A 14,946-nucleotide genomic window follows, 5' to 3' on the forward strand; every position below is an offset into this window, starting at 1 on the left:
TGTGAAAGTTTCAACCACATGTACTAATCCGAGATGGCTCGGCTTGTTACCTTAGGGAAGTCAAGTCTAAAGACTGTGAAATGTGTCTGTCAAGTTTCTGTAACGTAATATTTCATCGCTTGGGATGCCAGTGATAAAGAACTGCACCCATTTTGGATTCTGCACCGTAATTTAAGACTCTGTACAAAACAACACGCCATGCAGAATTACCATGCAGCATAAAGCACTGTGCAACAGCCTTCCACAACATGGCACAGTAGTTTATACTTTCTAATAAAACATTACCCCATGCAATATACCAATGGTACCATATCATGCAGCAAAATACAGCACCACACCCCACTTACCACAGCCAAAGGAAGAACCTACCCCACACCTTCCTGGACACCACATCATCCAACAGCACACAACAATTAACCACACCAACTCCAAACAAAACACCAAAGAACACCAATGCACAAAACACCGTCTGTTCCAAGCCGCGCCCTTTCACAGCAAATAATGAAGGTTCCCTCTCTACACATTCTGCAGGGTGGGTCCAGCATTTTACGTCCAGCCAGTGCTCTGCAGCTTTGGATGAATAATGCTCCTAGATCCAGACAAAGACCCGGACGGTTAGATCATTTCAAGACCTTCGCTGGACAACAGCCTCCAAAGTCTATGGTCTGCAATACATCTAGAAAAAAAATCCGTAAAAATCTATTGTTAATTAAAAAAAAAAATCCCTTGAAGAAGTTATAATAGAGTGCCTGACGCACTGCTTGTACATTTCGGGGACTCTGAAGTGACTCCATTTTGGGCTACTAATCTGGCACTCCCTGTGCTTCTGTTTTGGTGCATCCTCGTCCACGACCACTAGACTTTGCAATATTGACTGGCCCGTCTACGGTCCCTTCTCTGCTAGATGTAGGCCGGACGTAGCAGAAGAGCACATTAAAGCTCAGTCAAGCCGTCACAGGACCTCATTCCTGCTGCTGGACAGAGACCCACCCCTGGGGAAATACCTGTGCGAGATCTCCGCCATGCGGGAAGCGCCCATCTCTGCCTGCTCGAAATTAATTTCCCGCGCGGCTCCCAGCGGTGCGCGTGCACTCTGAAGCGATTAGAGCGAATTAGCGCAATGTGGATTGCTCTGCTGACCTGCATAAGTACACTTCATCAGAAGGTGCAGGCCGCCCGGGGTCTGCGCGCGCTGTGGTGGCCTGCGAACTCAGGGATTGGCTCAACCCAACTGTGGCGAGAGTGAAGGCCTGCTATCTCATTCCAGCTGTTTTGTTTCTCTCGGTTCATTTAAGGTTTGGTGGGGTGTACGCCATTCCGCCAGGTCAACAAAGGGATGCCCTCTTATGCTGTGGTACAGCCAGCCATATTTAAAGATCTCTGCCAGACAGGTGTGGGTCCTGAATATCATGTATGGAATATCATTGGACCTTAAAACCATAACCAAAGTACCTAGGACACAAATATTGGCACGTATGTATACATGTTCTATACATAACTCCACATTTATGTACCTTAACTATATATTTATATCTTCAAGTTGTGTACATATGCACTTAAAAGACTAGGAAAGCCACACTGCCCTATGTGCACTTTCCTTTTGATATATTTTCAATTTTTTGGCTACAATATCATGGTATAGCGATATTCCCTACTTGATACTCCAGACTACAACGCGCCAGAAAGGTGCAGACTTCTGTTCCTTTATCAGTGCCGCCACCATGGCTACTCCACTGATGTGCGGGTACCACTCTTAAGCACTCGCAGAGCAACGTATTTTGTTCTTATAAACAACCTTAAGTACTGGGAGTTTATTCTAAAAAATCAAATTATTATTGACCTGGACAAACTGTGAGTTTTACCAGTGAATGGAGTTTGTTAAACTCATTCCCTGTGTAGGAAAGCCAGGCTTTTCCTGGTGGTAATGAACAGAAAAAAAACTATCTTTAGTTTGTTTTCACCCACAAATTTTTAACATTGGAAGCCTTTATTAACCTCCCTCTGATCCTTCCCACATTCCATAGGTTTGATGATTTTCTCTTTTGAAAGAGAAGAAAATACCGACCAAAATTGGTGGAATGTGTAAGGAAAAGGGTTTGTTCATCTGGGAAAATGTTTCTCCTGTAGAAGAACACAGAAAAATGTGTAACGTTGCCGTCTGAAGTTCTCCTGTAACTCTGAAACGTATCGCAATATAACACCAGTTTAACACTGATGTCTAAAGAACTCCTGAGACTCAGAAACTTTGTGAATTGGAACAACAGCATGACACTAACATCTAAAGGAGGCCCAGCCCCCGAAGATCTAAAGGCTTAGGGATTGGACATCAGAGTAACACTGACATCTGTAGAGCCCCCAAGGCACTGAAAGCTGATGCAGCGGATCATCCATGTAGCCCTGATGGCCCATGAACCCTTGACGCTTTGAAAGCGGATTCTTTAGCCCACCAATGGTTCTTTCCAACCTGTGAGAGACTGAAACCTGGTGCTCTGGTGTGACAAATGTCAGACCAATGCACCAGCACAACAGGTGTGACACTGACTGCTGTAGAGCCCTGACGCTCTGAAGGAGGATGCATTGAACCAACAGCGTAACACTGGCAAGCTTGCAAGACCCTGAAAGCGGATGCGTTAGATCATCAGGGTAACACTGACATCTTTAGAAGTCGAAACCCTGAGCCTCACCAGACTAACACTGATGTCTACTGAGCGTTCCTGGCTCTGCAAGCACATGCAGTGGATCAGCAGTGAAAACTGAACTCTTTAGTACTTCTGGGGCTCTGATCAGTGGCGGCTCCTCCGCAATGGCGGAGGAGTGTTGCCCCACTACCTGTCTCAGACCCCGTAAATGTAAAATAAAACGATGTTCTTGCATAGTTTAATTTTGCTTTTGCAGGTTCTTAGCTGGTGCTGTAGGGAAGAGTGGGGCCTAGACATGGGAGGGGGTAGGAGGATTGCTATGTGCACTCCACTCCCTAAGTGCTTGTGTGTGTTTAGCCGGCCGTCTCAGGGCGACCAAAACACACTGTGCACTTAGGTTTTCTCCAGCCCAGCTGCATTGAGCATGATGTCTTTTCAGCCCGTTCAGACCAATCCCCATGCTGCTCTGCAGCATGGTGATTGGATGGGACTATGTACCAGGGACGGCTGGGACTGGGAGGTGGCAAATGTGATGCAATTCTGTAGGCGGCCAGCAGCTGAAGGTACGTTTATTAAAATCTAATATTTCTAACCCCCCCTCTATGACCCCCTTCCCACACACCCCCTCCAGCCCTCACCCTCCTGCCCCACCACATTTTATTCATGGCGTCCGCCACTGGTTCTGATAGCAGATGTTTTAGACACCTGGTGCCATACCCCTAGAACCCCTGTGGCTCTGAGAGATGATGCTATGGACCACCAGTGTGCCCGGCAGGCCTGAATGCTGATATAATGGATCATCTGTACAACACTGACGTCTCTAGAGCTTCCGAGGCTCTGAAAGGTGACGCTTTGAACCACCAACGTCACAATGATGTTTATAGCCCCCTGCAGCTCTGAAAGATGATGCAGTGGGTCAGCTGTGAAAAACCGACCTTTCTGGTACTCTTGAAGCTCTGCCAGCAGCTTCTTTGGACGAGCAGGGTGACACGGACGTCTCTAGAACCCTAGCATCCCTGAGCTCTAAAGGCTGATGCTTGGGCCACCAATGTAACACCGACACCTATAGAGCCGCTGAGGCTCCGGACTATGATCTGCGATCACCAGAGTTACCCTGACGCTTGTACTGGCCCTGGAAGCTGTTGGCTTGGACCACCATTCTAACACTGACACCTGTAAGAATGATACTCTAAAAGTCTGTATGCTGCATTATGTGTGCAAATAATTTTCAGATAGTAATACATGATGTTACATCTAACCTGCAATGTTCTGATTTTTGAACAGAACTATTACAGGATCTACTCTTTGCACTAGAAAAGCGAGGATCATGTTGATACGCTGAGACTGGCAGGTGGTTGCTAGGAGGCCACGCAGGCCAGCAACATGGTACTGACATATACGGTGAGGAAATAGGCCTAGGTATTGCATGGGGAGGTTTGGTTACTTATGTAGAGGTGTCAATCAATCAATCAAGATTTGTAGATCATGGCTGCTTCACCCGTGAGGTTCCTGAGGCAATACCAGATGATGCTGCTAGTTCTCCGATTGTTTGAACATCCAAGTTTTGAGGTCGATCCTGAACTGCTGGAGTGATGGCGGACTCTGAGGTGCAGGGGGAGGTTGTTCCAGGTCTTGGCCATCAAATGGGAGAATGAGCGCCTCCGCTGTTGGTCGGGCGGGTGCAATGGGGGTGCAGCTAGGGTGAGCGATCCGAATCTGAGTTTCATGGTGGGCTAGTGAAAGGTCGCACGTTGGTTGAGGTACACAGGTTCTTTGTTGTGTAGGGCCTTGTATACGTGGGTTTGTAGCTTGCACTCGCATCTCTTCATGACTGGTAGCCAGCGGAGTTTCCTGAGGTAAGGGGTTATGTGCGTACATCTGGGTAGGTCGGGGATGAGCCCAGACGCTGTGTTCTGGCTTATGTGGAGGTGTGTGGTCTGGTGAGTAGTGAAACACATATATTCGTGCTATAAACAGACAAATTAAGGTACCCTATGCAGAAGCCAATGGCCTGTATGTTGAGGTATTCTTTCAGGTACGAGAAACAAAGGCATAGGAGCAGGTACTGTATTCAAATGATCAAGTACTGAAGGTACAGGCATAGCATCAAGTGCGTAGCAGTTTACGTTGATGTACTGTACGCAGAGACACAGATTCAGGTATTGTGTCCAGAGGTCGAGGTTCAGGTACTGTATGTAGAAGTACAGATTTAGGTGCTGTGTCTAGACGCCTAGCTTCAGTTATGCAGAAGCATACATGCAGACAGTGCGTGTAAAGGCAAAGGTTTAGGTTCTGTATGTAGAGTATAGCACCAGGTGCTGTACGCAGAGAGATAAATAGAGGCACTATATGTAGAGGTTATGACACTTTATACAGAGGCATTGGTCAGATGTGCAGTGACATACCTTCAGGTATCCTATGCAGAGGGATACATGCATGTAGAGGGATATGCACATGTAGAGATAAATATTGAGGTAAAGAACATACATCTTTAAGTGTGGGTCCTGTATGCTGATGTATTGAGACATGGGTTCAGGTAATGTATGGAGTGAATATGTTCAGATACGTCGAGACAAACAGTATGGTCTGTGGACATACCCATCATGCAAAAGGCATGTATTATGGTACATAGAATCAGAGGCTGACTGTATACGTAGCAAATATGCGTGGTAGTTCATTAAGACATACATTCAGATATGTAGAATCCTATATTCAGGCATGTCGCAGGTTTTCCTCTCATATATATATCTTTAGTTTAGGTGAGCAGAGGCATAAATCCAAGCAGGGGTGTAGCAAAGGCCCCTTGGGCCTTGACACTAACAAGAAACAAGGAAATCCATCCCCTTAACTTTGTAGTAAAACCAGGTAGAATTGGGGTGCAGTAGGCCCATCACACCCCTGGGACCTGGTGTCACTGCACCTGCTTCTCTGTTGGTAGTTACGCCCGTGAGTCCAGGTGCTTTACACATACTCAGAGTTTTACTTTCAGATACTGTACTAGGAGGCATGGTGCAGATATGAGGGCGCACATGCCCAACCGCCTCTCGATAGGTCTACCCTGGATGACACCCAGGCCTGAGCCAAGACTAGGCCCCACGCAGACGTGCCCTCGTGGTCGGCGCAGGTGACGCAGCCTGACACCGTGGCGTGAGGCTCTCGCGCGAAGCCGGCGCGCCGCCCTGATTGGCCGGCGTCCTGCAGCCTCTCCGCGCCGCAGGCTGAACTCTCCGCTCGGGTTTCTGATCTGCTGGGAATCCGGAGGAGATAAAAATCGATGCGTACACGGGCCTAATCTCTGCGATTTAAATGGTCTGATTGATTGGGGCGCTCGCTTGATTTCTTTTGTTTAATGAAAGGGGTTTTGTGACATTTTGCAAGGCCCCTTCACCCTTCCCCAGCATCCAGCACACTGGTAGTAAAACCTGGAGTGCACCCTCCAGTAAAACGCTTTTCTTGTGCTTTGCTATTCTGTGGGGGGGACAGGGAAGGTGGACGAGAACCAGAGGCCAAAGGCAGGGGCCAGTTAAAAATGTAATTATCTGTCCTCACCCACGCTCCAGAGGCACAGCTGTCTTCATAGATGTCGGTTAGAGGTAGCCTTTTCTTTGGAATCCCTTTCACTGGTCATGCATTCTGCTTTTTTTTAAACTCAGAGTCCTGAAGGCCGTGTTTGTAGCAGAAAGTATCAATAGCAAGCTGTGATAAAGCCAATTTGTTTGGTTTGACCAAAAAGATAACAACCTATAGATATGCACACAAAAAAACGAACAAAAACGATTGCTTAATGTAAACATTGCATCTTCACATAAAATGTAATGTGTAGTGATTCAGTGATGTAAAATAGTCCTTCATGCATTACAATACATGCGTCTCATAGGAGGTGGACCAATACACCAAACAGCCAATAGTATGAGGTTATAAGGAGATTCTCTTCCCGGTGGAGCCAAAGCCCACTCTTTGAATATTTTAACAAATTATTGGCTAACGGTCTTGTAGCTGCATTGTCAAACCAATCCTAAAAATGACTCTGAGGCACCTATTTACCTTCTGCCATCTCCCAAAGACCCATAGTAGCGAGTAAGATAGCATTGGGATGGTACCTGTGGGACAAGGGTCAGCCGTGCACTGCTTGTTCTTCAAAGTAATAAGTGCAGGGCCCTCAATGGTTCAGGTGCTCCCATTCTGCAGATACCAGGGCTGCCTAATTTTGGGTCAGCTCATTCCCCTTCTTTCCACGATCCTCCACTTCTTGTCTCTTTATTCATAATTTTTTTTCTTTTTCATCCATGCACTGTCCCTTTATTTTCCTATCCGACTTTTCTTCCTCCCTTACTCCCTATCTCTTGCTTTGAGTAAAAGTTTGATAATGAAAAGTAAGTCCCAATCACCACAAATGAGTGCTAGCGCCCACCACCACCAACCACTGGCACAAATTAATCACAGTATCTTTGTGATTGTATCAGGAGTCAGTGTGTGTGAGTGATGTCACTTTGGCTTACCTCATATTTTGGCAGACTAACTGGGCCACTCCCCACAATACATCTAATTCCCAACACATTTTTCGCTCACTACATCCAAACCACCATTACTAGTGCATAACATATCCAATATTCTTGTTAGGAAATGCCAGCATTGTGCACACCCTTCCATGCTTCAAACAGTCCTATAATATCGAACTAAAGCTTGGAAATGGTAAATGGAAAATCATTTAACCAGCTGAATATCAGGTTTGGTGTTGTTTGAGATTTTGTTGCTACTCGGAGTGCAAATTCCACAACACAAACATGGAATTTTACATTTTTACCTCAATGCACGGATTTAGCTCTTTCTACTCAAGCTTTATTGTTTAGTGACTATTAAGTCCAGTGAGAAGTTTTACGTAAATTGGGCATTTTCAAAAGCTTAAGTGGAAGTCCCCTAGATCATATTATGTGAAGTTGCCCGGCTGGTCTTAAACTTCAGACTTTCTCATTCCAAACCCAATTTTATAACCACTGGGCGTGCCTCCTTCTTCCAGATGACAACCCCAGCATCCACACTATACTACCTACCAGCTAGCCAAATGACCTGCCTGAAGATCGTACTAGCCACTTCATGTGACACCCTCTATCACAAGACCACAACGCCTCCCACCAGACCGGATCCAGCCACTGGACAGCACCTATTGTCATAGTCAAAGTGCCCAGCCACTAGACCAGGAGCTGCCACTAACCCACGTCTGTTGCTCGCACACCACACCCCTTGCCAGATAAATACAATCCCCACCTCTCTTCCAAGTCTTGCACCAAACACCTCCTGACAGTAGTTCACTACGCCTGCTTCTAGACTAAACCTCCACCAGAACACTTGTCTTTCCTATCGGCCCCCCTTTTTTCCAGTTACATTGATTTGAGTGGTTTAAGAGCTGGAAGGGTGTCTTGAAATCAGACACCCTTCCAGCTCTTAAACCACTCACCTGCAACCCTTAGACTATAATATATTTTGCTGTACCAGCTCCCCTTCTACTAAATATCATCTCATTTATGCAGGTAGATAATGTGGACGACAGCCGTTTTGTGCTGTTAGACATCAGGTCCTGTTATACATCTTTTTATGCTACCAGACCACAGATTAGACCTTCTGCCATGGCATGACTCAACCACATTTCCAGATCCCTGACAACACCTAGCCAAAACTTCCTGCTGTTAGACAGCACTTGCTACTTACTAGTAAGCACTTCATTGCCATAGAACACACCTCCTGCCAGATGGACACAGCCAGCTATGGAAGCGTGTATGTCTGGACTTCCCACTCTTGGAGAGCACTGTCTGACACTGAACACCACCATCCACAACTACACAGCACCTACCACTGCTAAGCTACAGCTCAAGGTATTTGGCCTCATACAACAACAGCAAACCTTATACTCAAAGCCCAGCTTCAGCCACTTTCCATGTATTTCCTCCTGCCACTAGTTCACCATGCAGGCCATCTGCACTAGATTACCCCCCTGGTCCCAGATCATGCCTCAGCCACCAAGATCTTGGCGCCATGAAATACCATCTATTACAGATTATGTCTCATTGGTTACATTGTGCGCACCCTCCACCAAACCTCCTGACCTTCCCACGCTGCACGCGTTGTTTATAGAGCTTGCCTGTTCTTCAAGACGGCAACTCCTGCCCTCAAGTGATGCCTCTTACCCAGAGCCAAATGTAAGAAACAATTTTCACTTTATACTGATGCCACACATGGGGCCACTGAATCATCTTTAAACGGGAGCATAGCTTGGTCAGTAAGACTGGAAGGGTGTGAACCTCAGATTTTCCAACAATCATATTAGCGTATCATGTTAAAATACATTATGCGACAAGCAGGGTGCATGAGAGAGGCTCAAGGACAAGTGGAACGGGAAAGGAATAAGGATTGATTGGGGTACTAAGTGAGAGAAATCACAATAGTTTGCAAAATAACCGTTTTGAAACAGAGAGGTAGAGTGTGGGTGTGTGTGTAAAAATTCCTGATGAAATTGGACTAACACTTTTCCATACCTGACTGAAAGCACTTGTCCCCAACCAGTTACTAGAAAATATGTTTATGGGGGGGGTGAACACCCGCCCCGAAGCTATACCCCTGTCTTTAAATAGTAAAAACCAGATTAGAAGGGGTTAAATATGTGGAGCGATAGCAAATGTCTCAAAACATACGTGCAATAAACCTGTTGCCCCCTTTACCCCTAGCCCTGCTGGGAAACAACCTTTACAACACAACCCGTACATCGCACTACATTTACAACACAGTGATTACATCGCAACATCCATTACAACGCATGTCACTACAACGCATCCATTACATTGCATGTCACTGCAACGCATGACACTACAACGCATGTCACTACAACACATCCATTACATTGCATGTCACTGCAACGCATGACACTACAGCGCATGTCACTACAACGCAGGCATTACATTGCATGTCATTACAACGCATACCATTACAACGCATCGGACCCTTACACTATCCAACACTCACCCTACTGTTGCACCCCCTGAAGTTAGAATAGTAATTTTTACCCCTACACTATCCAACACTTATCTTAAATGCAATGTAATGGTAAGCGTTGTAATGGTATGCGTTGTAAAGGTATAATGCTATGTAATGGAATGCATTGTAAATGTAGTTTTAAAAAAAATGTAGTAGTGGTATGCAATTAATTGCAAGTTTAATTAATTGCAAGTTTATAGCGCTAGGATCGACTCCCGGAGGAGTATCTCCGCGCTTCGACCGCTGCGAAACCCTTCCTGGCTTCCCTGAGAGATGGTCCCATAATGGGTATCTCCAGGGTGAGACCAGGCATCCCCGGCGGTCTGGTGGGGCCGTTAGTGAAGATGAGGCAAGCTAGTGCCCAGAGTTGCCGAGTGCGATCACTGATCAGAGTGGGCATCGAGGCGAGAGAATTATCGAGTCCGCTGACCCTGGTCCAGAAACCTGCCGTGTCGGGAATCGAACCCTGGTCCCGGGCCGTCCTCTGCTCTCGGGTCTGCCGCCTCTAACCAGTGAGCCACACTACTTCGCAATGTAAATCTGTGCGTTGTAAATGATGTTGTGATGTAAAAACTGCATTGTAAAGGCATGCGTTGTAAATGTATGCGTTGTAACATCATACATTCAGCCCTGCCTACTCCCACGCCCACCCGACAACATGATCCTACCCTCCACGTCACTAGACCTCACCGTTAACCCCTGATCAATCCAGTGCCAGCAGACCCCTCGCCTTTCTGCTTCAGATGCCCTTAATGAAGAATGAAGTCGAAGTCCTTTCTCATCGCTCGCTCTCAGTAATTCTATTATCTCGCATCATTAGCTGGGATGAAAGAGAGTCAGTGTCAGAGCTTTGCAAATGACACCCAGATTACTGGCATTAAGAATGAACTGGAGGGCGAAATGCACAGAAGGGGGCAAGTCCGAGAAGCCCTGCCTCTGCCTACTGTGGTCTAGAAACGCTGTTGTCCTCTGTGACCATTCATTTCGTAGTAAAGTTACTTTAAAAATAAACGCTTGTTTCATATAGTGCTTCATACCCACTTGTGTTTGCAAGCGCTGTAAATATCAGATGTTGCTATCACCTATTTAATACCAGACGATTCGCAGGCCGGAGGGCTGATTTTAGTTTCTGGAGATGAAACTTGTTTCCTTGAGATGACAGCAGCGTGTCTTTCACTCACTGAGCCTTTCTGTCGACAAAAGGTACTGATTTAAGCTTGACATCTGGTATTACCGACACTGCCCTTTATACCACAGGTCGTGGGGGTCACGTGGGAAGTGAACCAGAAAGTTATCAGGCATCTAGTTTCCACAATTCACCCTTCTTCTGTCCTCCCAGCTCCAAGGAGGATGCTGTTCTGGGATTGAGCAACCATGAAGGTTAAGTTCAAAGGTTGCAGAATGTCACTTCCGCTATCCATGGCATTTTGGTGAATAAATCTAAGTCAATGAACATAGACCCTTTAAAAGACTAAGTGAAAAGAATGTCCATTTGAACAACCTGTTCACACAAACACACATGCTCTGATTTAGTTCCCTTTCAGGGCAAGCTTTATTATGAACTTGACATCCTGTGATTTAGGGCTCTGCAGGCAAAAGGTTTTTTTTAAACCTGGATGTAGCTGACAAGTCAACCAGCCTTATTTAGGGTTCCTCTGCAGAGATGGCTTATTGTTCACCTGGCAGGAAAATGGAGTGCCCTGATTCAGTGTGCCGTGGACGGCTTGGACGTGAAGCAGAACCTGGCCATAGCTGGCAGGGAATGTCAGCCTCTGAGGCCCCTGAGACAAAGAGAAATGTATTAATAGCTTCCTTTGTCCTGAGCAAGACAACCTCATTGAAAGATGCTTTACAACTCAGGGACGTTATCACTTACCTGGTGTCAGGCTGCCTTCTCCCTACAAGAAAGAGAAATGCCTGCTAGACATGGCTTGTTCAGTTAATGATGTCTATACAAGGCCTCTAGGGTTTGCATTGTTCGGACAAAAGCTTCGCGCGCATTGTGGTACCATTCACGCGTGGACCGGCTGGCCCTCCGCCACAAATGAGATGTTCCGCCACATGAAACTGCTCGGGTAGCCAGAGCTTCCAAATAATGAATGTGTGACTTGGTAGGGTACGGCAGGATGTTGCCAGGAAAAATAAAACACATGAACCTGGTTTTGTAAAACGTGACCCGTGTAGAGAATAGATAACAGCGTGGTAGAGTGAATAGCAATACTACATTTTGAATGCTGGATTCGCTGCTGCTTTTCACAGTGTAAAGAATGCATTTAGGGACTTAAGAAATTTGGTAGAAGGTGGTCAAGGTGTTAGGGCTGAGCCCCGAACTCCAACTGCTTCTAAGTTTAGAGAGAGTGTGACATGGTGCCCTTTTCCTGTTTTTCAGACTTTGTGTCTACTACTAGGCAAGAATGAACCCTGGCTTTCAGACATTGGGTTTGGTACTGATATGTTCCTTTATCGTTGGCATTTGACTTGAATCGGGCGAAATAGCGCAAACTCTGCTCTGATGTGTGTGAAAAAGGCCACTTTAACCGCATCGCTGCTGCGGTGATTTTTGCGCTGTGCGGCTGTTTTCGATTAACCGCGATACATGACGAGCTCAGCTCGTCATCCGCACACGTCACCCGTGGCTGATGACGAGCTGAGCTCGTCATCAGCATCGAAGGGGTTAAAGAGACAGCTATCGGCTTTCAATGGACGTCATTGATTTCCATGCGTGCACTTGTGTAGGGGACAGCTGAGCTCCACTGACTAAGCCTAGCGCCACCTGCTGGCTTCCCCTGCACAGCAAGTCCCTTGCCGAAGGACTATCCACGAGGCCTGGTGGACAACCCAGCTGCTGGACTACCTCATCAGCTGGCAGGCACGCTCTGCTCACGGTGACCAATGATAAGTTGTCATGTCCCGCCTTCCTCCTTGCAATCACTTCCCAGGACAAAGCCTCGGCACATGGGCACCGTGCACAGGTGACAGACCTCACCTGCTACTGTATTGAAAACAGGAAGGAAAGGCCAGCCTGCCTCCGCAGCACTATCAGCCTTGCAGTAGAAGTAAATCCGGGAGACGCTGTATATTCTGCCTCCGCAGCACTACCAGCCTGGCAGCAGAAGTAGCTTCTGGTTTGGCTGCAGACCTCGTTTTGTCAGCACTGTCTACCCTGCAGTAGTAAAAAGAACAATTGATGGACGGAATGCTGAACAGTGTCAAGCATTCACCCCCAGTACAGAAATCTGGACCAAAATCCATCGTCTTTTTGCCGACCTTGCCATTCCAGTTTAGATCCAATCAAATGCAAATCAGTCTTGACCTGGCTCCCCATGATAACAGTCCAGCCCAAACTGTCAGGCCAGGTCATCCCTGGACCCTGAAACAAGCATCCTGAGACCAGTTTCGGGGTATCACCCCTCATCAGCCAGGCTAGCTTGACTCCAGTGGCATAGTGAGCACGGGACCTCAGGGCATACCCTTCCCACTCAGGGTGACAAATGTAAAAAGAACAATTGATGAACGGAACCCTGAACAATGTCAAACATTCATCCCAGTACAGAGATCTGAGCCTAAATCCATAGTTTTTCCCTCCCCACGCCGTTCCAGTTCAGACCCAGCCAGATTAAAATCAATCTTGACCCTGCTCCCCATTGGAACAGTCCAGCCCAAACTGCCAGGCCAGGTCCTCCATGGACCAGAAACAAGAAACCTGGGACCAGTTTCAGTTTATCACCCCTCACCAGCCTGGCTAGCTTGACTCCAGTGGCATGGTGAGCACAGGACCCACTTATGGGCATACCCATCCCACTCAGGGTTACAAATGCAAAAACAACAATCAATGGATGGAATGTTATCCAAGGTCAAACATTCGCCCCCAGTACAGAGATCTGGGCCTAAATCCATTGTTTTCTTTACCCACCATGCCATTCCAGTTGAGACCCAACCATATGCAAACCGAAATCGGTCCCAGGATGTCTGTTTCAGGTCCAGGGAGGGCCTGGCATGGCAGTTCGGGCTGTACTGTTCCCATGAGAAGCAGGGTCACGACTGATTCTCATGTGGCCGGGTCCAAACTGGGGTGGCTTAGTGAGCAGAAGAACGATGATGGATTCAACCCAGATCTGTGAACGGAGGTGAGTGTCTGAAAAGTTTCAGCACTCCGTCCATTATCTCCTTGTGTTTGCTTTGTTCACCCTAAGTGGCCAGGGTGTGTCCAGACGTGGGTCCCTTGCTCACTTTGCCACTGGATTCAAGCTAGCCTGGCTGATGAGGGGTGATACCCCAAAACTGGTCCCAGGATGCTTGTTTCCGGTCCATGGAGGAACTGGTCTAGCAGTTCGGGCTGGATTGCTCGCATGAGGAGCAGGGTCAAGACAAAGTGTGGGCGGAGCTCACGGAGCTTCATCATGCGGAATTCTGCTGAGTCCAATAAAAACTCAGTGGAATTTCACCCTGCCCTGCCCGTTGTAAGACTGCGGCGGAGCTCGGCCACATGCCCCCTACCTTCTCCCTGGCTGCAGAATGCATATCCTCGAGGTCGATGAGTCGACGCTGCCCTCCCGCGGTCTCCAGCCTCTGGAGGATTACCTCAGCCTGCCTGGCCTGCAACGGACCTTCTCTTGTGTGCGTATGTGAGTTATTCAACGCATGTGCTCTAGAAACCTGCAGCGACGGTGAGCCACTGCAGCAGCTCTGCGCATGCGCCTGCCTGCTCCTTACTCTATGACGCGCAACAACAAAGGAAATGATAGAGTAAGTTATTATTTATAAGTTATAAGGCAGTTGTGGGGGTGGTTGGTAGATTCCGCTATGCAGCAGCGGGTCACTGAGTTTTTTGCCAAACTCTGCGTTCCAAGCAGAACACGGAGTGGCAAAAATTCTGAAAACCCCGCTGGTGGAGCGAAGTTTACCGCCGACACTTAGTCAAGACTGATTTGCATATGTCTGGGTCCAAACTGTGGTGGCTTAGTGAGCAGAAGAGCAATGATGGATTCAACCCAGATCTGTGACTCCGCCTCCTCAGCGCCCGACATCGCCATCGCCATCCCAGACGGCTACAAGATCACCCGGAGGGACCGCAACGCCAACCAGGTGGGAGGAGGCGTCGCCATCATCCACAAGAACACCATCAGCATCACGACCAGCACCGACAACACCTCACCCTCCGCCGAACACCTGCATTTCCAGATCCACACCGACCCGAAGACCACCCTCAGAGGCACCCTGATCTACCGACCTCCGGGACCACGCACTCAATTCAGCGAGGACATCGCCGACTTCGTCAGCC

Source organism: Lissotriton vulgaris, chromosome 12 (genome assembly GCF_964263255.1).
Source record: "Lissotriton vulgaris chromosome 12, aLisVul1.2, whole genome shotgun sequence".
NCBI classification, from domain to species: Eukaryota; Metazoa; Chordata; class Amphibia; order Caudata; family Salamandridae; genus Lissotriton; species Lissotriton vulgaris.